The sequence below is a fragment of the Babylonia areolata genome, chromosome 23 (genome assembly GCF_041734735.1).
Source record: "Babylonia areolata isolate BAREFJ2019XMU chromosome 23, ASM4173473v1, whole genome shotgun sequence".
In the NCBI taxonomy this organism is placed as follows: Eukaryota; Metazoa; Mollusca; class Gastropoda; order Neogastropoda; family Buccinidae; genus Babylonia; species Babylonia areolata.
Window position 1 is genome coordinate 36,173,272 of NC_134898.1, and position 25,000 is coordinate 36,198,271.

Here is a 25,000-nt window from a genome sequence, read left to right on the forward strand (position 1 = left end):
TCAGAGAGGTACAACATGTTTACAATAAAGAACAAAGACAGAAAAAAATCACGAGAGAGATAAATAAGCAAGACAGCAATTTATGTTAAAATATGCATGCACGTGCGCACGAGTGCACATGAGCTGTGTGCACGAAAGGAAATATAGCAGGGAAATAAAACCGCTGGAAAACCGGAAAGGAAATCCTGTTGGCGACTGAATTCTAAATATTACCCACGATTCCTGGAACAACTGGGGAAAAAATCATGAAGCACGCCATCTTCAGGAACGTAAATTCTTGCACATGTACAGAATGGACACTGCTATAGTATTGGGGTTGTTTTTTGAATGACTGAGTTTTCCACACACACAAAACCAACACCAACAAAACGTGAAAAGTTTAACACCGTGTGTTGTTTGTGCTGATTTCGCAATACGTAGTGAGGTATATCAATTTGGGACTGATGTCTCGTTTAATTAATTAATGAATTCCAGTTAACCGAATTTTCGCTGGTTGGTGAGAGGTTAATCAATGTCTCCGGGTGGAACGCTCGGTCATTACCGCTGCTGATCGAACAGGGAGGTCGCTGATGTTCTTTTCATTAATAACCCAGGTCTGAAGACTTCATCGTCACAGGTCTGTGTAGAGGAAGGCAGGACCAGACAAGACAAGACAAGACAAGACAGGACAGGACGAGACAAGTCAAGACAAGACAGGACGAGACAGGACAGGACAAGACAAGACAAGACAAGACAAGACAAGGCAAGACAGGACAGGACAAGACATGACCAGACAAGACAAGGCAAGACAGGACAAGACAGGACCAGACAAGACAAGGCAAGACAGGACAGGACAGGACAGGACAAGGGAAGACAGGCCAGGACAAGACAAGACAAAGGCAAGATAGGACAGGACAATACAAGACAAGACAAGACAAGACAGGACAAGACAAGACAAGACAAGTTTATTTCAGGAAAGCCCGTGGAAGTTCATGGGGACGGGGAATGTTTTCAGTTGGGAAATGGTTAATTACAAGTTCCAAGATTCGGCTGGCGATAATGATCTCAGCCTTAGAGGTTTGACTGACCGATATTTTTGTTTCAAATTAACTTTAATTGATCGTGTGGGCTTCCGGTCGACAGGATTTAAAACTAACATCAACTGGAAAATGAAAGAACAATGTAGACTGATAGGTATAAAAAAAGAAAATAACCCCGGTGTTTCCTTTTTGAAGGTTTGTTCCAATGCACCTTGTATTTACCTGTGTTCTAGCATAAGCAGCATTCGCTTGAAGCTGTGTACCTTGTAGATGGAGAGAGCTACTTCTCTTTGGTATTGTTTAACATCAGCTGGCTGGACTGAGTCCAATCCACAAAGGAATGCAAAAACAAACACGAGAAAGAGAGACAGACAGACAAACAGACAGCCAGTGAGAGAGAGAGAGGGAGAGATACAAACAAACAAACAAAACAACAACAGCAACAACAACAAAGACAGAGCTATCTTTTTTTTTTTTCTTTTTTCTTTTTTCAGAAACCCGAGGCGGCGGACTGATCCTTGGAGACTGCTCACATTTTCTGTCCGAGAGTCATCAGATTTCGGCAGCAGACGAGAAACCGTGCCGACGACAGTAGAACGGACAAAATCTCCACGGATCCAGCCTCCCCCTCTTCCCCCCCCCCCCTCCCCCCCTGCATTCTATATTTCCCCGGTCCCGCACCCCCCAATCAATCCCCCTTCCTGTGCCTCACGCACGTAAACGCACCACTTACTAATTGATGGCGACGCGGGAACTCCCACGTTTTCTGTTCCACGCAATCAAGACTTTTTTTTTTCTTCTTCTCAACTTTTGACACGTGTCGTTAGTACAGCGTGACTCCACGGCACACAAGGTAATGTAGCTTTGTTGCTGTATCACTGAATCATTGCGAATAATAATTGTCTTCTTTGTTTTATTTATTCTTTTTATTATTATTATTCATCCCTTACTCCCTTCTCTTCTTGTTCTTGGTCATCTTCTTGTTGTTCTTCTTCTTTCCACATATATATATATATATATATATATATATATATATATATATATATATATATAATCTTCTTTTAAATCCTATACTCCCTTCTTCTTCTCTACTCTCTGCTCTTCTCGTTCTTCTTGTTACTGTTCTTTATTTTCTTTTTCTTTTCTTTTTTTTATTTGTCCCATTCTCTCTTCTTCCTCTTATCTAATCCCTTCTCTTCTTGTTGTTCTCGTTCTTCTTCCGCCTACTCCTTGTTACCTTTTTTTTTCGTCCTCATGTTCTTCTTTCTTTCCTTCCTTCTATCGGTTTTTTTTCTTTCTCCATAAGTTGTTATGAAAAAAAAAGTTCCTATGATGACTTCTGCTATTCAATAACTCTGAACATTTCGTTCGCAATTAGTCATACAGACTTAACCGTCATGAACAGACTAAAAGCAAACAATCTATCATTGAACTCTGAAAACATAATGCACTAAAAAGAGAATGGTAAAGACGCAGAGAGAGAGAAAGACACAGAGAGAGACAAAAAAGGGAGGGGGGTGGGGGGGTCTGCGGGGGGACTGACGCACAGACAGACAGACAGACATACAAGACAAACAGAGACAGGAAGACTCAGCCTGCGCAACAGACAGACGGACAGAGGACGAAGAATGTGTCTTGCGCAATATCGTTTGTCTGCTTCTTTTCCGGCGAAAAAAAAAGAAGAAAAAAATGTCCACAATCACGCTAACGCCTTCCTGTTGTCCCTGGATCCTGTTATCGGCAACTCAACCAACCAGTCAACCAGCCAACCAACCCACCAACCCACCAACCACAGTCTCCCCATACACCACACACACACAGGGTGCAAATCACGACACCATCATCAACACCAACACAGCGGACCGTCAATACTTTGTGATTAGCAACATCCGTCTGCAAGTTGATACCATGTTCTCGATTCAGTCAAACGACACCATGCTCCTTCACACTGTAGCCTATGATAATGACTATGAAGCAAACTGTTAGGATTTGCATCAGTACCAGTGAAACTCGAATAGTGATGTGTACACAAGATTTGCATCAGTAACAGTGAAAACCCGAACAGGGATGTGTACACAGGATTTGCATCAGTGACAGTGAAACACGAATACAGATGTGTACACAGGATTTGCATCACTAACAGTGAAACACGAATAGAGATGTGTACACAGGATTTGCTTCAGTAACAGTAAAAACACGAACAGGGATGCATACACAGGATTTGCATCAGTGACAGTGAAGCTCGAATAGAGATGTGTACACAGGATTTGCATCAGTGACAGTGAAACTCGAACAGAGATGTGTACACAGGATTTGCCTCAGTGACAGTGAAATACGAACGGTTAGGATTTGCGTCAGTGACAGTGAAACACGAGCAGAGCATGTTAGGATTTGCGTCAGTGACAGTGAAACACGAATAGAGACGTGTACATTGGATTTGCATCAGTGACAGTGAAACACGAATAGAAATGTGTACACAGGATTTGCATCACTAACAGTGAAACACGAATAGAGATGTGTACACAGGATTTGCATCAGTGACAGTGAAACACGAATAGAGAGGTGTGTACACAGGATTTGCTTCAGTGACAGTGAAACACGAATAGAGATGTGTACACTGGATTTGCATCAGTACCAGTGAAACTCGAATAGTGATGTGTACACAAGATTTGCATCAATGACAGTGAAAACACGAACAGGGATGTGTACACAAGATTTGCATCACTAACAGTGAAAACCCGAACAGGGATGTGTACACAGGATTTGCATCAGTGACAGTGAAACACGAATACAGATGTGTACACAGGATTTGCATCACTAACAGTGAAACACGAATAGAGATGTGTACACAGGATTTGCTTCAGTAACAGTAAAAACACGAACAGGGATGCATACACAGGATTTGCATCAGTGACAGTGAAACTCGAATAGAGATGTGTACACAGGATTTGCATCAGTGACAGTGAAACTCGAATAGAGATGTGTACAAAGGATTTACATCAGTGACAGTGAAACTCGAACAGAGATGTGTACACAGGATTTGCCTCAGTGACAGTGAAATACGAACGGTTAGGATTTGCGTCAGTGACAGTGAAACACGAGCAGAGCATGTTAGGATTTGCGTCAGTGACAGTGAAACACGAATAGAGACGTGTACATTGGATTTGCATCAGTGACAGTGAAACACGAATAGAAATGTGTACACAGGATTTGCATCACTAACAGTGAAACACGAATAGAGATGTGTACACAGGATTTGCATCAGTGACAGTGAAACACGAATAGAGAGGTGTGTACACAGGATTTGCTTCAGTGACAGTGAAACACGAATAGAGATGTGTACACAGGATTTGCATCAGTGACAGTGAAACACGAACGGTTAGGATTTGCATCAGTAACAGTGAAGCACTAGCAGAGCATGTTAGGATTTGCATCAGTGATAGCGAAACACTAACACAGGTATGTACAAGTCCTCCGGCAGCCATGCGTGGAGCGTGGGAAAGATGTGACCTGCTGCAAGTTGAAGCGTGACCTCGTTCAAATCGATAACACGGTTTTCAGTTTACAGGTAACTCGAGCGTGTAATTCTAAGCAATTAACTGAATAATTATGTGACACAAGAGTCATATTCTTTGTGCTCTGGAGCATTTTTGTGTGTGTGTGTGTCTGTGCAGATGACAACATCTTGATATCGTGGTAACTTTCTGTTCAGACATCACTAGACGCTTTCGTTTTCAGTCAAGGCCTGTTTCTCCAACGACAACAAAAACCAGTATTTCAATCTAAAAGGTTGCCACCCCTCTGTGCCAATCTTGAGGGAATAATTTTGATCTGAAATTCAACCAGCGTCTTGTCACTTATCTTTCTGGTGGGATTTTCACAAACCACTGAGTATCATGAAACAAAAATGAAGAACAATCTGTAACCAGCATAGTGGACCCATCAGGAAAAATACACCACCACCACACCAACAGCTCTAACTCACGTGTTAACTAATTGGACATATAAGTAAAACAAACATGAGAAAGATCGTTTCTTACCACCCTAACAGATGAACACACAACCCAGGAACGACGTCGGCTCACAGAATGCAGAGTACTTTATTATCTCCAATAAGATAAATCAATTTCGGAACACAAAAGCGTTTGCTTGAAGGTAAAAGCTGATGAATTTTGCAAAGAGTATGACTGCTGTCCCTTTTGATAATAATTTATAGCTGCTGTCTCTTTGACATGACTGCAGTCCCTTAAAATGACATCGCCTCAGTTAGTGAACACACACACACACTGCAACAGCACACTCCCCAGAAACACGCTGTATTCAAACAGTGTCACAGATATAATGGAGTCAGACACAGCGTTGACAGGGGTAGGGGTCAGACGGTGCTCCACTGTTAATCAGTGAAGACAATGCGCTAGTGCCACCAAACCCATTCACGTGTGTGGCTGCATGCAGTATCGCGTGCGCAGGGTAACTTAGAGATGGTTAGTATCGGAGGACCGACAGCACGCGCGCGCGTGCTCGATATCTGTTGACGCCCGGCGACACTTAAAAGATAAAGATTAGGTGGTGATGCTAATTAATGGACGGATATGGAAGCTCTAGTACCACGCCATGATTGAGCAATGCACGTGAGTCCGTGCCCTACCTCCGACAGCACGCACACGTGTGCACGTGCGCTCACACACGCAGCCTTGTTCAAGCACGTGGACGAACATCACGTTCGGAATCTGTGTGTGTGTGTGTGTGTGTGTGTGTGCAGATTACCATAGCTGTGAATTCCTTATTAAGTGCGGAGTAAAGGCTGTGAAAACCGTGATTATGTACTGGGGTGGGAGGGAAGAGAGGCCGCATGTTCTTTCACGTGCGGGTGTCAGTGAGCATCTTTCTTGCGTCATAATATCAGTCGAGTCTTGAAGTCTTGACTCTCTCTCTCTCTCAGTCTCTCTCTCTCTCTCTCTGGCTGTGTGTCTACACACACACACAGAGAGAGAGAGAGAGAGAGAGAGGGAGAGAGAGAACGGGTTTTCACATGACGAACACCACTCATGACCACTCTTTCAGTGTCCTCACACCACGTGTTCTTCATTTTCCACACTGCTGAGAGACGTGACCTGACTTGAAAGCAACGCACGGTATTACGACCCTGCACATAAAACGACCTGTGCTTAATTACCTGGTTGATTTCTTTTCGAACGTACAGTTGGCAACACTCACGTTGCTGTCCCTTTCAAACTGAAACTGAGCGCCCTCTCCATTCCCACTACGCCCCCTTCCCTCCCCCACCCATGATTCAGTCCCCCCCCCTCCCGCCCCCACAGACACCACAACCGTATTCACATTGGCGACACTTGAATGAACTGTCTAATGCAGGGAAATTTACAGTTTACATCGCTTTGTTTGTCTGTTGCATAGCTTACGGAACTCTTCTTTTTATTCTTCTCTGTGTGTGTGTGTGTGTGTGTGTGTGTGTGTGTGTGTGTGTGTGGTATGTATGTGTGTGTGTGTGTGTGTGTGTGTGTGTGGTGTGTGTGTGTGTGTGTGTGTGTGTGTGTGTGTGTGTGTGTGTGTGTGTGTGTGTGTGTGTGTGTGGTGTGTGTGTGTGTGTGTGTGTGTGTGTGTGTGTGTGTGTGTGTGTGTGTGTGTGTCTGTGTGTGAAGTGGTGTGGTGTGGTGTGTTGGAGTTTCATTATGCACATTTTCAGTCTGACTTTGTAATTAGTGTGAGTGTGGGATTTACGTAAAATACCTGTATGGTGTGTGTTCTTATCTCTACCCCCTCTGTATCTATCTATATCTGTCCCCCCCCCCCCCCATCCCCCCTCCATTCCCTCTTTCCCTCTGTCTCTTCATATTTTACCTACTCCTATTCTCTCGCCCTCTCTCTCTCTCCCTTTCTCTCTCTCTCCCTCCCCCCCCCTTTCTCTCTCTCTCGCTCTCTCTCGCTCTTTGCGCTTGCATGTCTGTGTTTGTTCGTGACAGTGTGTACGTGCGAGAGTGAGGTGTATCCGTTGTGTATGTGCGCTTGTGTGTACGTGTGTGTTTGAGAGAGAGAGAGAGAGAGAGACAGAGAGACAGAGACAGAGAGAGAGACAGAGAGAATCGATCGCCAAAATAAAAGCCATTATAATGCTTTTAAAGGAAATACTTCAGAACATTTACTGCAAAATAATTAACAAGTTAAGACAAACAGCGCGTGCTCTCAGTAAATGTCACGATCAATCAAACAGCGAAGGAAACGGACAGAAATCGTTGATATCTGTGTCCATCAATTGAAAGCAAAGGGCATTTTGTACGGCCACAGCATAATACAAAGCCTTCGAATGAACCGAAATGTTGTTGGTTAGTGTGTCTATTGTCCCGCTAAAGTATAGATCGTGTACTTGAAATTTGGTAGAAATCATTAGAATAATTATTATGTAGTTATGCACACACAAGTTGCGAGTTTTTGCTTACCCATGGGTAAACCAGCTGGGGGAAAAATACGAGCTCAGATTCAACTGAAATTGATGGTAATGTACGCTGAATATCCATTCTGTACTGAATGGTGAACTGTACAATTTGTTGCACAAACTGTGGGTTATTATCGACTTTTCGGATATACTGTTCTTTTCTTTCTTTATGATTGTCCGTCTTAATTACCGTCTTTCTTTCTTTCTTTGCTCCATCATTTCTTTCCTTAGCGTCTTTCCTTTTCTCGTTTGCACCTTTCTTATTTTCTTCATCTTGACATCAGTCAGCCCACCAGTTAAGCCACGTACACCATGTCGCAGGCCGAGAGTCCTGTACATAGGTATATTATGTAAGGACTTTTCACACCAGTCACGGACTAAAGGTACTGTACAAAGTAATGTTTTATGAGGACATTTCTCAACACTCACTGGCCGAAAGTCCTGTACATAGGTATATTATGTAAGGACTTTTCACACCAGTCAGGAACTAATGGTACTGTGCAAAGTAATGTTTTATGAGGACATTTCTCAACACTCGCTGGCCAAAAGTCCTGTATCTAGGTATATTATGTAAGGACTTTTCACACCAGTCACGGACTAAAGGTACTGTACAAAGTAATGTTTTATGAGGACATTTCTCAACACTCACTGGCCAAAAGTCCTGTACATAGGTTTATCATGTAAGGAATCCACATGCCACTCAAAGGCCACAATTACTGCGCAGAATTGTTTTGTGGGGACTTTTCTCAGTACTCACATGCCAAAAATTTTTTATGTCCAGTACAAAAGCATATTCTATGAGGACTCTCCGCACGACTCACATGCCAAAAGTACTGTACATGGTCATGTTTTGTGATGACTGTTCACACCACTCACAGGCCATGAAGTCCTGTACACTGTTATACCGTGAGGACTCTCTACACAACTCACTGACCAAAAGTCACATACATAGGTATATCATGTGATGACTGCTCACACCACTCACAGACCAAAAGTCATATACATAGGTATATCATGTGATGACTGCTCACACAACTCACAGACCAAAAGTCATATACATAGGTATATCATGTGATGAATCACCACACCACTCGCAGGCCAAAAACAAGTACTGTACATAGTCGTGTTTTGTGAGGACTCTCCACACCACGAACAGGCCAAACGTCCTGTGTACAGTCATTTACTGTGAGGACTCTCCACACCACGAACAGGCCAAACGTCCTGTGTACAGTCAATGACTGTGAGGACTCTCCACACCACTAACAGGCCAAACGTCCTGTGTACAGTCATGTTGAATGAGGACTCTCCACACCACTAACAGGCCAAACGTCCTGTGTACAGTCATGTTGAATGAGGACTCTCCACACCACTAACAGGCCAAACGTCCTGTGTACAGTCAATGACTGTGAGGACTCTCCACACCACTAACAGGCCAAACGTCCTGTGTACAGTCAATGACTGTGAGGACTCTCCACACCACTAACAGGCCAAACGTCCTGTATACAGTCATTTTGTGTGAGGACTCTCCACACCACTAACAGGCCAAACGTCCTGTGTAAGTCAATGACTGTGAGGACTCTCCACACCACTAACAGGCCAAACGTCCTGTGTAAGTCAATGACTGTGAGGACTCTCCACACCACTAACAGGTCAAACGTCCTGTGTACAGTCATGTTGAATGAGGACTCTCCACACCACTAACAGGCCAAACGTCCTGTGTACAGTCAATGACTGTGAGGACTCTCCACACCACTAACAGGCCAAACGTCCTGTGTACAGTCAATGACTGTGAGGACTCTCCACACCACTAACAGGCCAAACGTCCTGTGTACAGTCAATGACTGTGAGGACTCTCCACACCATTAACAGGCCAAACGTCCTGTGTACAGTCATGTTGAATGAGGACTCTCCACACCATTAACAGGCCAAACGTCCTGTGTACAGTCAATGACTGTGAGGACTCTCCACACCACTAACAGGCCAAACGTCCTGTGTACAGTCAATGACTGTGAGGACTCTCCACACCACTAACAGGCCAAACGTCCTGTGTACAGTCAATGACTGTGAGGACTCTCCACACCACTAACAGGCCAAACGTCCTGTGTACAGTCATTTTGTGTGAGGACTCTCCACACCACTAACAGGCCAAACGTCCTGTGTACAGTCAATGACTGTGAGGACTCTCCACACCACTAACAGGTCAAACGTCCTGTGTACAGTCAATGACTGTGAGGACTCTCCAAACCATTCTCAGGCTAAAACGTCATGTATATAGGTACACTCCATGAGGATTCTCTACACTATTAACAGGCCAAACGTCCTGTATAAAGTCTGTTTTCTGTGAGGACTCTCCACACCACTCACCGGCCATGAAGTCCTGTGCATACACCGTTCTGCTCTGTGAGGACTCTCTCCGCTCACAGGCCAAACAGTCCTGTACACAGTCAAGGACACGTGAGGACTCTCCACTCCACTCTCAGCCCTCCCCCAAAAAAACATCGTCCTGCAGGCTAAACAGCTATGCTCCATGAGCACTCTCCACACCAAATAGTCCTGCACACAGTCATGAACTGAGAGTTCCCTCCACTCTCTGCCAAGATCAGAACGGCTTCAGGAAGAGTGTGTGTGTTGGCCGGCAGGTGAAGAACATCAGCGAGTGGCCGGCAGGTTCTGTCAATCATCTCGAAATGACGCCTGGAGAGGGTACCCGTGTTTTATTGGGTTGTTACTGAGTGACCCGTAGGTACCGGCGGTCGGTACTCACTCCGCCTTGACTTGAGGGTAACGGCTCTTGAGGTGTGCAAGGCACACACAGACACAGACACACGCACACACACACACACACACACACACACACACACACACACAGAGCATTTTTCTCAATGTTGGAGATTTTACGCTGAAGCACACAGTCTTACAATCTGCCATCGCTGTACATGCAAATCAAATGGACGTACATAAAAAAAAGGTAAACGATAGAGGCAGAAAAACAAAAGAGACAAGACAAACAGACGTGAAGTGATTACAGTCAAGCGTCTCCCACCAGTTGACACACGGGTAAACAAACAGTAAATCAAATCCGGTTCACTAAGTAAATATGTGTGTGCCACAAAGACATACAGACTCGGGGAGGGTTGACAGCTGAGATCAGTCAACACGTAGAGGCAGAGAGAGAGGGAGAGGCAGAGAGAGAGGGGGGAGAGCGAGGGGGAGAGAGAAAGAGAGAGAGGGAGGCAGAGAGAGAGAGAGGCAGACAGAGATAGAATGAGAGAGAGGGGGAGGCAGAGAGAGAGAGAGAGGCACAGAGAGATAGGGACAGAGGGGAAGGGGGAGGCAGAGAGAGGGGCAGAGAGAGAGAGAGGCAGAGAGAGAGAGAGGAACAGAGAGAGAGAGAGAGAGTCGAGAAGAGACAAGAGAGACACAGAGACACTCACACTGAGAGACGCCTCTTTCAAGTGGCGGACACTTGAACTCGGTAAACAGGGTGGGATTTGTGGACTGTTGTGCTTGGTTCCGATAGAAGCCGCAAGAGTTTAAGTAAATAACCTATCTAAAACACAGCCACACGCACACGCACACACAAATACACAAACACACACACACCTACCCCCCCCCCCCCCCCCCACACACACACACACACGCAACGTGCTCGTGCTTTCAAACGATAAAGCGCAGCTATGTCTAATGAATTACTCTCACAGCAGGCTTCCATAAAATATAACACAACACTTCATAATTATTACAACCAACGCAACACAACACAGTACACTGAAAAGTGCAGTACAGTGCAGTATAGTGTACATCGTAGAATACAGTACAATGCGATACAGTATAGTTCGGTACAGTACAGTGCGGCAGTACACCGCGAGTACAGTGCAGTATGGCACAGTACAGCACAGCACAGCACAGCACAGCACAGCACAGCACAGCACAGCACAGCACAACATAGCACAGCACAGCACAGCACAGCACAGCACAGCACAGCACAGCACAGCACAACATAGCACAGCACAGCACAGTGCAACACAGCACAGCACAGCACAGCACAGCACAGCATAGCACGGCGCAGGACAATACAGCACAGTGTAGTGAAGTACAGTACAGTTAAGTATAGCACAGTAGAGTGCAGTACAGTACAGTACAGTACAGTACTGCACAGCACATCACGGCACGGCACGGCACGGCACGGCACGGCACGACGCAGGACAATACAGCACAGTGCAGTTAAGTACAGTACAGCTATGTATAGCACAGAAGAGTACAGTATAAGGCAGTGTTGTACAGTACAGTACAGTGCAGTACAGCACAGTAGAGTACAGTTAAAGTGTGATAGAGGGGGTGGGGTGGGGTGGAGGCTAATAAATGATTAATCAATCAATTAACCAAAATGATAAATCGCACACACGGAAAAGGCGACAGGAAGACACACACACACACAGCACAGCACAGCACGGCACGGCACGGCACGGCACGGCACACCATAGCACAGCACACACACACACACACACACACACACACACACACACACACACACACAGAGTCCCGGGAGACAGTCCATAAACTCAGTCCAAAGAGTTCACATGCATCCAAATCCAGTTTCATAGAGTTAACATGCATTCAAATCCAGTTTCATAGAGTTAACATGCATCCAAATCCAGTTTCATAGAGTTAACATGCATTCAAATCCAGTTTCATAGAGTTGACATGTATCAAAATCCAGTTTCATAGAGTTAATATGCATTCAAATCCAGTTTCATAGAGTTGACATGCAATCAAATCCAGTTTCATAGAGTTAACATGCATCCAAATCCAGTTTCATAGAGTTAACATGCATTCAAATCCAGTTTCATAGAGTTCACATGCATCCAAATCCAGTTTCATAGAGTTAACATGCACCCAAATCCAGTTTCATAGAGTTAACATGCATCCAAATCCAGTTTCATATAGAGTTAACATGCATTCAAATCCAGTTTCATAGAGTTCACATGCATCCAAATCCAGTTTCATAGAGTTCACATGCATTCAAATCCAGTTTCATAGAGTTAACATGCATCCAAATCCAGTTTCATAGAGTTAACATGCATTCAAATCCAGTTTCATAGAGTTAACATGCATCCAAATCCAGTTTCATAGAGTTAACATGCATCCAAATCCAGTTTCATAGAGTTGACATGCATCCAAATCCAGTTTCATAGAGTTAACATGCATCCAAATCCAGTTTCATAGAGTTAACATGCATTCAAATCCAGTTTCATAGAGTTGACATGTATCAAAATCCAGTTTCTGCGTGCACGTGCATGTGTTGGTGTCACGTATCTCATTGGCTCTGCCAGTTGAGTTGCGCCATAAATCTGTTTATTGCCGGTAAGGGGGTGATATGGTTTTTGAATGCGTTCTTTCCTTCTTTCTTTATATATATATATATATACAATCTGTATATATTATGCACAATGTTTCTTCGAAAAAATGTTTCGCATGAACTGTCTTGTCGTGTAATGTTGTGGTTTGTTTGTTTTGTTCGATTGTTGATCTGCGTTCATGTGTGTATGTGCGCGTTGGTGTGTGTGTGTGTGTGTGTGTGTGTGTGTGTGTGTGTGTGTGTGTGTGTGTGTGTGTGTGTGAATGCGTGAGTAGTGTGTGTATGTATGCGTGTGTTTGTTGGTGCATGCGCGTGTATGTGCGTGCGTGCGTGCGTACGAGCTCGCGCGCGCGAGCACGTGTGTGTGTTTTGAATATATATATATATGTATGTATGTATTTATGTATGTGCATGCGTGCTTGCATGCGTCTTTCAATTGTCTACATTGTTGTTGTTATCATTATTTCGTTTTATCTTTTTTATACCGGATACATTTCTTGATTTATTTAATGACATGGTCTCTTTTAATTGTTTTCTTTTAATGAAATCAAGAGAGAGGAAATTAATGTTTCACTTCCAACAAATCAAATCCAACGCCACCATTACAAGAAATGTGTGATCTTTAAACTCAAAAGAACTTTTTTCCTTATTTTTTTCCCAAACAAAATCGAATATTTCGAAATACATTGCCCATTTCTTTGAACGCATCCAAGTACGTGTTGTGCATTATTTTTCACAAATGGAATACCATTTTGTGTATTCAATTCTAAGCGCTACATGATTCATTTCCAATTTCACTCTGACAATAGTATGCTCTTCAAAAGCGCGTAATGTAGCTTAGATAACTGGCTCATGATGCACTATTCATATTCAACTTAAAGCGATAGATTCCAGCTAACGACGTCTGTGAAAAAGGCAAAGTTTGACATGAACAATAGCAACACACACACACACACACACACACACACACACACAAAAGGAAATGTTTGTCAGTGTTAGTTGTGCATCGAGACACAGCAAACACACAAAGCAAACCGAAAGCCGACGGCCAGCTGAAAGACATCTGGGAACACCTGATCTCTCTTCCATCGTGGCCTCGTTGAATTAGCTAAAGGAGCTGATCGACTGTCAGACACCGTCGAACGACTGGCCAGGGTGACTCCTGCGATACCAGCGTGCGATTCGGTGTCAGGGCTCGACGGTCGCAATAACCGAATGGTTAAAGAGTTGGACTTTTAATCTGAGGGTTCCGGGTTCGAATCACGGTGACGGCGCCTGGTGGGTAAAGGGTGGAGATTTTTACGATCTCCCGGGTCAACATATGTGCAGACCTGCCAGTGCCTGAACCCCCTTCGTGTGTATACGTAAGCAGATCAAATACGCACGTTAAAGATCCTGTAATCCATGTCAGCGTTCGGTGGGTTATGGAAACAAGAACATACCCAGCATGCACATCCCCGAAAGCGGAGTATGGCTGCCTACATGGCGGGTTAAAAACGGTCATACACTTAAAAGCCCACTCACGTATATACGAGTGAACGTGGGAGTTGCAGCTCACGAACGCAGAAGAAGAAGAAGAAGGTGTCAGGGCTCTACGTTAGGATAAGACATGTTTCCAGGGAAACCCATACAGGTACAGGTACATGAAAATGTTATATATTTCTATGTAACTAAGAAAAAGAAAAAAAAAAGAAACATATTTGGTATTGTGTTCACGATGGTCATTCCAAATGCTTGGTTGAAAGATACAATTGGAGGGGCGAAAACGAGTTTATCAAGTGGTATATCAAAGATTCAGTTCTGTTTATAGTTTACACACTGGAAGAGGATGGGTATTTATCCTAAATGTAAATTACACATATTCACAAGAAGAGGTAAATCAGAAAGCATTCAATAGAACTTAAGGTAAACGAATTAACAAACGTTTGTTTCTACTCGTGAATAACTAATGGAATTTCAAAACAGCGGGATTCCCTCCGAAAACGGAGTATGACTGCTAACATGGCGGGGCTAAAAAAAAAAGGTCATACACGTAAAAGCTCACCCATGTATACGAGTGAAGGTGGAAGTCGCAGTCCACGAAAGAAGAAGAAAAAAAAAAAAAGAAGAAGAAAACATCGAGGTGTTGTACGGAAATCAGTGTAGCACTTGCGGTCTTACATTGTTCCAGCTGTACGCGGAAGTGTTCAATCAGCCATTTTGCCACTCGTGTCAGTACAGCGCGAAGCAGTAACTTCATATATGTAGCCGAGCGCTCAGCTGGTTACGATGACTGCTTCACGGCAAGCTTTCACTTGCTCGCGGTGTTAGTTAAGCTGAGATTCCTGTGTGTGTCTCCACAGCAAGCTTGCGCTACGTGTCACTGCACTGTTTTCCTGAAATAACGTTTGCAAATAAACCAATGGCAAATAGCAATAAAGACACAACATTTGGTATGTCATGGGGGAAGGCATAATACGATTTCATTGGAGACACACGGTTACAGTTCATAAACTACCATAAGTTAGCAGACGACTTCACAACGGACTGACAGCCGGATACGAGTCTCAGTATGGCGTCTAGTTGGCTTCAGCTTCCTGGCCATAGAGCTATCCATCTGTTTTAGACCAATGATGTACGCCACTCATTACCAACACGGACAGGGCAAGAAGTGTAGTGACGAAGAATTTGTAACCGTTGTTGTTCGCCGCAGACATCCACTTCAAAGTGTTATCCAACAGCACCGATTCTGCATCGTAAAGCTCCGCGAGAACTGATTGTCGTGTACCCGAAACGTCTGTCGTTGTGAATGATGTGCACAGAAGGTCACGGATGTCCACGCGGCCATAGTCATGCCGTAAGCAGTTGGATTAGTTACCTTACCGGATGAAACACACAAAGAAAAAAAAAGAGAACAGGTTGGAACCTTATCCTCTTCAGTGGTGACGTAATTTTCTGTCGGATGTCAGGTGTGGGAGTTGATCACTTCGTATGACAGTGTCTAATAGTGGATTGCTCCCTTTAACAAGACCCTCCATTCCCCCTGACGTCCTCCACCACCGACCTCCGCCCTTCTGTTTACCGCCCCTTTATATGCTCACTGCTGTGCGCTATTCCTGAACTTCTCCTTTCAGGGTGCATGCGTAAATCACTTTTCTTTTCACAGACCTCAACGACCAACTTAGCTCCGCCAACCTCAGTTCACCCACAGTTAGCGAGCCCCACACTCTGCTTTTGGTCCATGAAAAAAAAACCCTGGAGATTAACGGCAACATTGAGGTGCTTTTGGTCTCTCCGATCCTTTTTTTCCCTCGTTCATTCCCGTCGCATTGTATGTACCCAAAAGCGCACTTGGGGATCTTTATGAAAGTGTGTGAGTGGAAGGAATGATTCTTTTTTCTTTTTTTTCTTTTTTAAGTCGATGGCTGACGATAAAGTTCGATCAGTCAGTTCCCCAGTGGAAAGGCTGTGCCGGATCGTGGTTTACTCGGTAATACAATGCTCTCTTAGAAAATAAGTTCGAGCTACGGGTTTCGGATAGAGTAGCGCTCAGGGTTCTATTCTTTCTGAACTCGTGTGTGTGTGTGTGTGTGTGTGTGTGTGTGTGTCAGTGCGTGTGTGTGTGTGTGTCTGTGTGTGTGTGTGTGTGTGTGTGTGTGTGTCTGTGTGTGTCTGTGTGTCAGTGCGTGTGTGTGTGTGTGTGTGTGTGTGTGTGTGTGTGTGTGTGTGTCTGTGTGTGTGTGTGTCTGTGTGTCTGTGTGTGTCTGTGTGTCAGTGCGTGTGTGTGTGTGTGTGTGTCTGTGTGTCTGTGTGTCTGTGTGTCAGTGCGTGTGTGTGTATGTGTCTGTGTGTGTGTGTGTCTGTGTGTCAGTGCGTGTGTGTGTGTGTGTGTGTGTGTGTGTCTGTGTGTGTGTCTGTGTGTGTGTCTGTGTGTCTGTGTGTGTCTGTGTGTCAGTGCGTGTGTGTGTCTGTGTGTGTGTGTCTGTGTGTGTGTGTGTGTGTGTGTGTGTGTGTCTGTGTGTGTGTGTGTGTGTGTGTGTGTGTGTTTGTGTGTGTGTGTGTGTGTGTGTGTTTGTGTGTTTGTGTGTGTGTGTGTGTGTGTCTGTGTGTGTGTGTGTGTGTGTGTGTGTGTGTGTGTCTGTGTGTGTGTGTGTGTGTGTGTGTGTGTGTGTGTGTGTCTGTGTGTGTGTGTGTGTGTGTGTGTGTCTGTGTCTGTGTGTGTCTGTGTGTCTGTGTCTGTGTGTCTGTGTGTGTGTGTCTGTGTGTGTGTGTCTGTGTCTGTGTGTCTGTGTCTGTGTGTCTGTGTGTGTCTGTGTGTCAGTGCGTGTTTTTGTGTGTCTCTCTCTCCCTTACCATCCATGGCAGCTTCCAGCTGTGAGCGATCCCATCCCACCTAAAGGACGCAGAATACTCAAGTCATCAATAGTCCACCAACACACAAGAATTCCCCCACCCCCACCCCCTCCATTGTGTGTACCTGCGTATAGGTGTGGGTGGGCCCTGGGGGTCATTGCGGTGGAGTTTAACAGTGCTTATATTCAGCCGGTGCATACTGTGCATTTAACTCAGTGATCGGGAACTGTAGTCCTCGTCCACGACATAATGGCCTGTTCACTTTTGTGGATTGCAAACGTTCTCCCATTGTATTAAAACATAAGTATCAAAGCATATGTTGGGGCAAGTTGGGTTTTTTGTCGTTGTTGGTGGTGGTGGTGGTGGATTTGTTGTTGTTGTTGTTTTGCACATTACGAGCTTTCTCCTGAAGCATCAGTTGAGAAGGAAACAACTAAAACCTTAACCATGCATGAATGAAAAGTACACATAAATGAAAGACACACACACACACACACACACACACACACACACACACACACACACACACACACACACACACACACACACACACACACTTCTAATCTTTCTTTCATCCTGCCGTCATGACATGTTTATGATGGAATGGCATTCACACATAATGACCGGTACAGCTTCAGCCCCAAATCCCACAGTCAATCCGATCTCTTCGGCTCTGGCAGGATCCTGTCCTCGGTGTCTCATCCCCTGGCGTAAAAGCTGGTGCACTCACCACCTATGTTAATTTAGTCATTCGATCAAGCTGACAGGGGTGAAAATCCTGACCGTGTCAAATGAATGTGATTCATGTTCAGTGGGATCTGAGGCCGAGTGATGGCCTAGAGGTAACGCGTCCGCCTAGGAAGAGAGAGAATCTGAGCGCGCTGGTTCGAATCACGGCTCAGCCGCCGATATTTTCTCCCCCTCCACTAGACCTTGATGGTGGTCTGGACGCTAGTCATTCGGATGAGACGATGAACCGAGGTCCCGTGTTCAGCATGCACTTAGCGCACGTAAAAGAACCCACGGCAACAAAAGGGTTGTTCCTGGCAAACGTCTGTAGAAAAATCCACTTTGATAGGAACAAAAAAAACAAATAAAGCTGCACGCAGGAACAAATACAAACAAAAAAATGGGGTGGCGCTGTAGTATAGCGACGCGCTCTCCCTGGGGCGAGCAGCCCGAATTTCACACAGAGAAATCTGTTGTGATAAAAAGAAATACAAAATACAAAGATAATGCTGAAACTGCCAGGTAGAACTCCGTCTCTGCATTTTCTGGGATAAAGTGATCGCAAGCATAGCTTCGGCTGAACAGCCTGTCAAGTGATATGTACAATAAAGAAACAATAATATGTCACTGATGAGAGAGAGAGAGAGAGAGACAGACAGACAGACAGACAGACAGACACACAGACAGCATAATGGGAGTCTAGGAAAGGGAGGGGAACGAAATAGTCATTACAAGCGTTTGTATGGACATAAATATGTGTGTCTGTTTGCTTTCAATACGGTGAAGATGATGAAGGCGACGATGATGCTGATGTTGATGATGATTGCAATTATTGTGTTGTTGTTGGTATCATCATATCAAGATCCAAATATCAGCACACAAGAAATAACAGTTCGCTACGACATACCTTTGTACTAATCATAGTCTCCGCGACTTCTGTTTTTATTAGAAAACCGGTGATTTTTCTAGAGAACTAACATTTTAGTATGCTTGTTGCCTTTACAGATGGTGACTAAAAACAGCTCTTGAAAAAATAAATAGATGTAAATGAATAACGACAAAGTATACTCAGAGACGTGTCCTTACTCGTGAATATCAAAATACAGACTTGAGAATAATGAACTTCCAGTTCCGCAAGCACTAACTTCATAAAGCCCACGCAAACCAGAAATAAAAAAATCAACAAAAACATCATGTACGGGATGAGTCAAGTAAGATATATTTCCCATTTAAATTGGCAATATAACATTAGTAGCTAAATATCATTTCAGTAATAGTCGGGACAATGGAAAAGACAGGAAAGAAAACAGGTTAAAAACAACAACAACAAACGAACAACAACAAAAAAACACGGGATTATCACATGCCATCTTGGGATGGTAAAATGCTGAACTATAAGGGGAGTGGTGACGTATGACAGGTTTAAAGGTATGAGCCATAAGGTGAAGAGTGGTGAAACATGACAGGTTTAAAGGTATGAGCCATAAGGTGAAGAGTGGTGAAACATGACAGGTTTAAAGGTATGAGCCACAAGGTGAAGAGTGGTGAAACATGACAGGTTTAAAGGTACGAGCCACAAGGTGAAGAGTGGTGAAACATGACAGGTTTAAAGGTACGAGCCATAAGGTGAAGAGTGGTGAAACATGACAGGTTTAAAGGTACGAGCCATAAGGTGAAGTGTGGTGAAACATGACAGGTTTAAAGGTATGAGCCACAAGGTGAAGAGTGGTGAAACATGACAGGTTTAAAGGTACGAGCCATAAGGTGTAGAGTGGTGAAACATGACAGGTTTAAAGGTATGAGCCACAAGGTGAAGAGTGATGAAACATGACAGGTTTAAAGGTATGAGCCTTAAGGTGAAGAGTGGTGAAACATGACAGGTTTACAGGTATGAGCCATAAGGTGAAGAGTGGTGAAACATGACAGGTTTAAAGGTACGAGCCACAAGGTGAAGAGTGGTGAAACATGACAGGTTTAAAGGTACGAGCCACAAGGTGAAGAGTGGTGAAACATGACAGGTTTAAGGGTATGTCCCCTTTTCTGATGGAGGGACGGTGCGAACAACACGATCTCCCTTCGCTGATTGGACTGTTTAGTACCATCCGGTTTCTAAGCCAAGAAAGACTGTTGCCCAAAGTCTCCTTTCCGCTGCTGATACTGAATCTCCTTTCCAACCAAACTTGATCACACGGTCATCAAAAGCGTAACTCTATCAGTACGATGTAACAAAAATACAACCAGTACCACCACGAACACCTCCCCGAAAAAGAAAAAAGGTGCAGAATTAATTATGAGTTATGCTGGCACGAAACCAGAAAGGGAAATGGACACAATGGAAGGAAGGAAGGAAGTTTAGGGGAGGTGCGGGGAGCGGGGGGTGGGGTGGGGTGAGTGAGGGGGGGTGAGGGGGAGGAAGTTACCATCACAGCGTGGCTAATTCTACCGTGGGTGGGGGGGGGGGGGGGGGGGGAAGGGACAGCCACGCTTGTGGGTATATATACCTGAGAGAACGTCGTCCCGTGTTTGGACTGTCGCGAAAGGAAATGAAACCCAAGCGCTTAGGTCCTGTCGTTCCCAGCCAGCATATAGCATTCAGACCTTCTCTCCTCCCCCCCCCCCCCCCCCTTTTCCTTCTTGCTTGCCTTCTGTCTTTCTTTCTTTCGTTTCGTTCTTTCTTTCTTTCTTTTTTTGTCTCTCTCCTTCTTTCTTCCAACTCCCAACTTCTTTTGTTCAGCGAGAATAAACGACATATCTGTTTTCACTCCGCGGGCAGGTCTTTGTGTCTTCTTGTGGAATATTGCCTGTTAAGATTGTTCGTTCCCACACTGTGTGTGTGTGCACACGTGTGTGTGTGTGTGTGTGTGTGTGTGTGTGTGTGTGTGTGTGTGTGTGTGTGTGTGTGTGTGTGTGTGTGTAGCCACTAACAACTGCTGTGTAAAGCTTTCTTTGCAGTTGTTACGCTCTCAATATTTGTCGCAAAAAATGATAGGAGCCTGGACGCAGATATTGGCAAAGTGAATGTAGTGATAATGACCAACTTCAGTGCAGGAGCGAACCTACACATTGCCTTATATCAAGACAAATATAACAGGAGGAGAAAGCTGCATAGTTCTCTCTCTCTCTCTCTCTCTCTCTCTCTCTCTCTGTCTGTTTGTCTGACTGTATGTCTCTCGAACTCACTGAATAGCCTAAAATCCATTTCGCATGCAACATAAAACCACGTCATAAATTTCACTCTTCAAAACAATGGATGTTCTTATCGATATTGAGCGGCTTTTCACTTTGACAGATGGGCTGCGGAAGCTTTTGTACTGTTTGCTCTCTCTCTCTCTCTCTCTCTCTCTCTCTACGTGTGGTGTGTGTGTGTGTGGTGTGTGTGTGTGTGTGTGTGTGTGTGTGTGTGTGTGTGTGCGCGCGCGCGTGTGTGCGTGTGTGCGTGTGTGCGCACGCGCGTTAGTGTAATTAAGAAATAATAATATGAAAGCTCGCAATAACTTATCAATTTTTCCCCTGTGGATCATTATCGCAGCCCACAAGTCAGTCAATCCCAAACAAGCCACTCCTTGATTGAACAGCACACGATTCTGGCTGCATTATATATATATATATATATATATATATATATATATATATATATATATATATATATATATATATATATATATATACAAAAGCTTGCACGGAAATGAGAATAAAAGCAAAAGGCACGATCGAAAAAGTCGAAGCACCAGCAAGATTCCAGATGCACAGCGAATTCTCTGAAAACCTGAGCAATGGCTGTTGCAGTGACAAGATAAACAAAATCGACGGAAATATATCATTATGTATATTTGTATCCGTGTGTGTACAACTGTTCGTGTGTGTGTTCGCGCGCGCGTGTGTGTATGTATGTGTGTACGTGCACGCGCGTGCCTGTGTGTGGTTGTGTGTGTGTGTGTGTGTGTGTGTGTGTGTGTGTGTGTGTGTGCGCGCGCGCGCGCGCGATAACAACTTTGCTAGAAAAGACAATAATCCTACTCGACTGTTTCAATGATTTTACTTCCATCAACCCACCATAATAATAATAATGGATACTTATATAGCGCACTGTCTAGAAATCTCCTCTAGGTGCTTTACAAAAACGCTTTTGTTAACATAAACATGTACCATGTGAACTGTACGTACTTTACAATTACGCAGCGGACAATAACACTACATATCGATTCATTGGAATTAACTAATGCAAGTGCCCAGCTTTCAGTGTTCTGAGTCACAATCGTGTCTTTTTTCTCCTAATATTTTATTTATCTATCATTTTATCCTATTTCTTAGCATCCACGCTGGGATGCACAGGAATCGTTATTAGGTTTTATGATGTTTTCATGTCTCCATGGAAACGAAATAATAAGTTTAACATGGTTAAAGCTTTTGTGTGTGTGTGTGTGTGTGTGTGTGTGTGTGTGTGTGTGTGTGTGTGTGTGTGTGTGTGTGTGTGTGTGTGTGTGTGTGTGTGTGTGTGTGTGTGTGTGTGTGAGAGAGAGAGAGAGAGAGAGCATCTGAGACCTGATAATTGGATGTTGTGAGAGACAGAGACAGAAACAGACATAGAGAGAGATGCAGACACACTCTCTGTGTGTGTCTCTCTGTGTCTCTGTCTCTGTCTATTTCTCTGTCTCTGTCTCTCTCTCGTTCTCACTCTCTTAGTACTGCGCTGTTCTATATATGTGTGTTTGTGTATGTGTGTGTGTGTGTGTGTGTGTGTGTGTGTGTGTGTGTGTGTGTGTGTGTGTGTGTGTGTGTGTGTGTGTGTGTGTGTGTGTGCGCACGCGCTCGCGCGCACAGTGTGCTGTGCTGTGCTGTGCTGTGTGTGTGTGTGTCTCACAGTGTGTGTGTGTGTGTGTGTGTGTGTGTGTGTGTGTGTGTGTGTGTGTGTGTGTGTGTGTGTGTGTGTGTGTGTGTGTTCTTCAGTTTAACGTCTATTCACTATAAGTGTTTTTGGACGGAAAGGAGAAAAGTAGTGGATAAAGGAAAGGGAATGCATGTGAATATTAGTGTAAAAAAGTGTTCATGTTATGTATCAGAGGAAAGATATATTATTATAAGAAAAAGTCTAAAGAGGTTGTGGTGTGTATTGAATGAGGTGTCACGGGAAGGAGAATATGTATATGCATATCAACAAGTATTAACCTACAACAATGTAAATATAAAATTAATAAAACATTAATTATAATACATCAAAGGAGGATACCAACTGGACTGGAGTTCAAAATTTCTGAAAACATTCTAAGCAATGAATAATCATTCACAATCTTTTCAGTGGCTAATGAAATATTGGAAGAAAAGTCATCAACTACATCTTTTGGAATTAACGGTCTTATGTTCGAACAATGAATGAGTAGATGGCTCACAGTTATTTGCTTACCGCATATACATTTTATATTTTTAGAAAATTTTGTACGAAAGGCATTTAAACAAATTCTATACATTAGACTTGTAATTTGTCTTGAATGTGCTGCTGGTGTCAAATTTAGAGAATGTTTGGGATTAGCTGCATTCTTTGTGTTTACACAACATTGGTAATATTGATTATTTGAATCTATAAGTAATTTCTGAAATCGATTTCTAGATACATTTACTATACCACTAATGCATTCATGCAGATCTAACTGGATGTCAAGTTGTATTGCGCCTTCGAAGTTACGTGCTGCTCTTCTAGCTGCTTGGTCTACCCACTCATTTGAAGATATTCCACAGTGCGAAGGTACCCAACAGAAAGTTATCTTAATGCCCTGTTTTGTCAGTTGGTGAATAATATGTTTTATTTCCATTGTCATCTCAATTCGCTTCTTTGATTTTGGAGATTCTATAGCTTGTAATACTGACTTTGAGTCTACACATAATAAAATTTCACTTACAGTTTTCGGAATGTCTGAAATATAATTTAAGGTCATAAGTATGGCTATAAGTTCAGCTGTGAAAATGGAATATTGTCTACCAATATAGTATAATTTTTCTATTCTAAATGAAGGAATTACAAAAGCCGCTCCTGAATTACCATCTTTTAGAACAGATCCGTCTGTGTATATTTTTAGATGATTTGAATATTGATTTTCTATATGAGAGAGCACTTAAGGTTTTAACAAAAATGGTGACTGGTTCTTGGATAAATCTGTATAATCCATGTCAAAGGTAGCTTTACACTGCTCCCATTCAGGGACTAGTGAAAAAGTGTGTGTGTGTGTGTGTGTGTGTGTGTGTGTGTGTGTGTGTGCGTGTGTGTGTGTGTGTGTGTGTGGTAGAGAGAATTACCAAGACTCAGATGTTTCTTTGTTCAGACACACAGACCATTGAACGAGTTAATTCATGACATTATAACGGTTGCTTGGGTATAACTGTACAGGAGATACACAAGGCACGGTGGCTGTGCATTACACACATATGCGCGCGCGCGCACGAAAGAAAGAAAGAGAAAGAGATAGAAATATAGATAGAGAGAGAGAGAGAGAGTCAGAGACACAGAGAGAGAGAGAATGGAATCTAAAAGAGAGAGACGGTTTCTTAGTACTTATACGACAGTCCAGGCAAACAAATTACCCTGACAACGGCGAATGACATAAAGATGATCTCCTGTAAACAATGGACTATATCACGCTTCGAGAGGTAAGGTACGAAGACATTTACAGCAAATTAATTTATGTTCGCACATGTAGTTCTTTTTCTGTTATTCGGTGTATGTAGTTCTTTTTCTTTTATTCGGTGTATGTAGTTCTTCTTCTTTTATTCAATGAGCTTTTATTCAGAAATAGTTATTGTTGTTTTATCTGTAAAACATAAACGGTAAAATAAATCATCGAATCACTTAGTCATTCTAAACCCGGTAGAACTTATACATCAGATAAAAAACAACAACAGTTTAACTACACAAAGAGACACATATAAGTGAACGAACAAACAATTACACAAGCAAACAAATGAATGCATAAATGGATGAATGAACGAACGAACGAATGAATACATACACGAGTACATACATACATACATACATACATACACACACACATACATACATACATACATACATACATACATACATACATACACACATACACACATACACACATACATACATAC

At 43.5% G+C, this 25,000-nt stretch overlaps 1 protein-coding gene across 3 annotated transcripts in view; it reads right to left on the bottom strand.

Annotated features, from left to right (window-relative positions):
• LOC143297800 (uncharacterized) overlaps positions 1 to 25,000 on the bottom strand; it is a 67,269-nt gene that overhangs the window by 24,519 nt on the left and 17,750 nt on the right. Inside the window, exon 1 of one of the 3 annotated variants that reach the window (XM_076610301.1) lies at positions 9,835 to 10,091. The exons of the other annotated variants lie outside the window; for them this stretch is intronic. The gene's annotated coding sequence lies outside the window, so the exon portion shown is untranslated. Of the gene's footprint in view, positions 1 to 9,834; positions 10,092 to 25,000 lie in introns of those variants that run through there. 3 annotated transcript variants of the gene reach the window in all.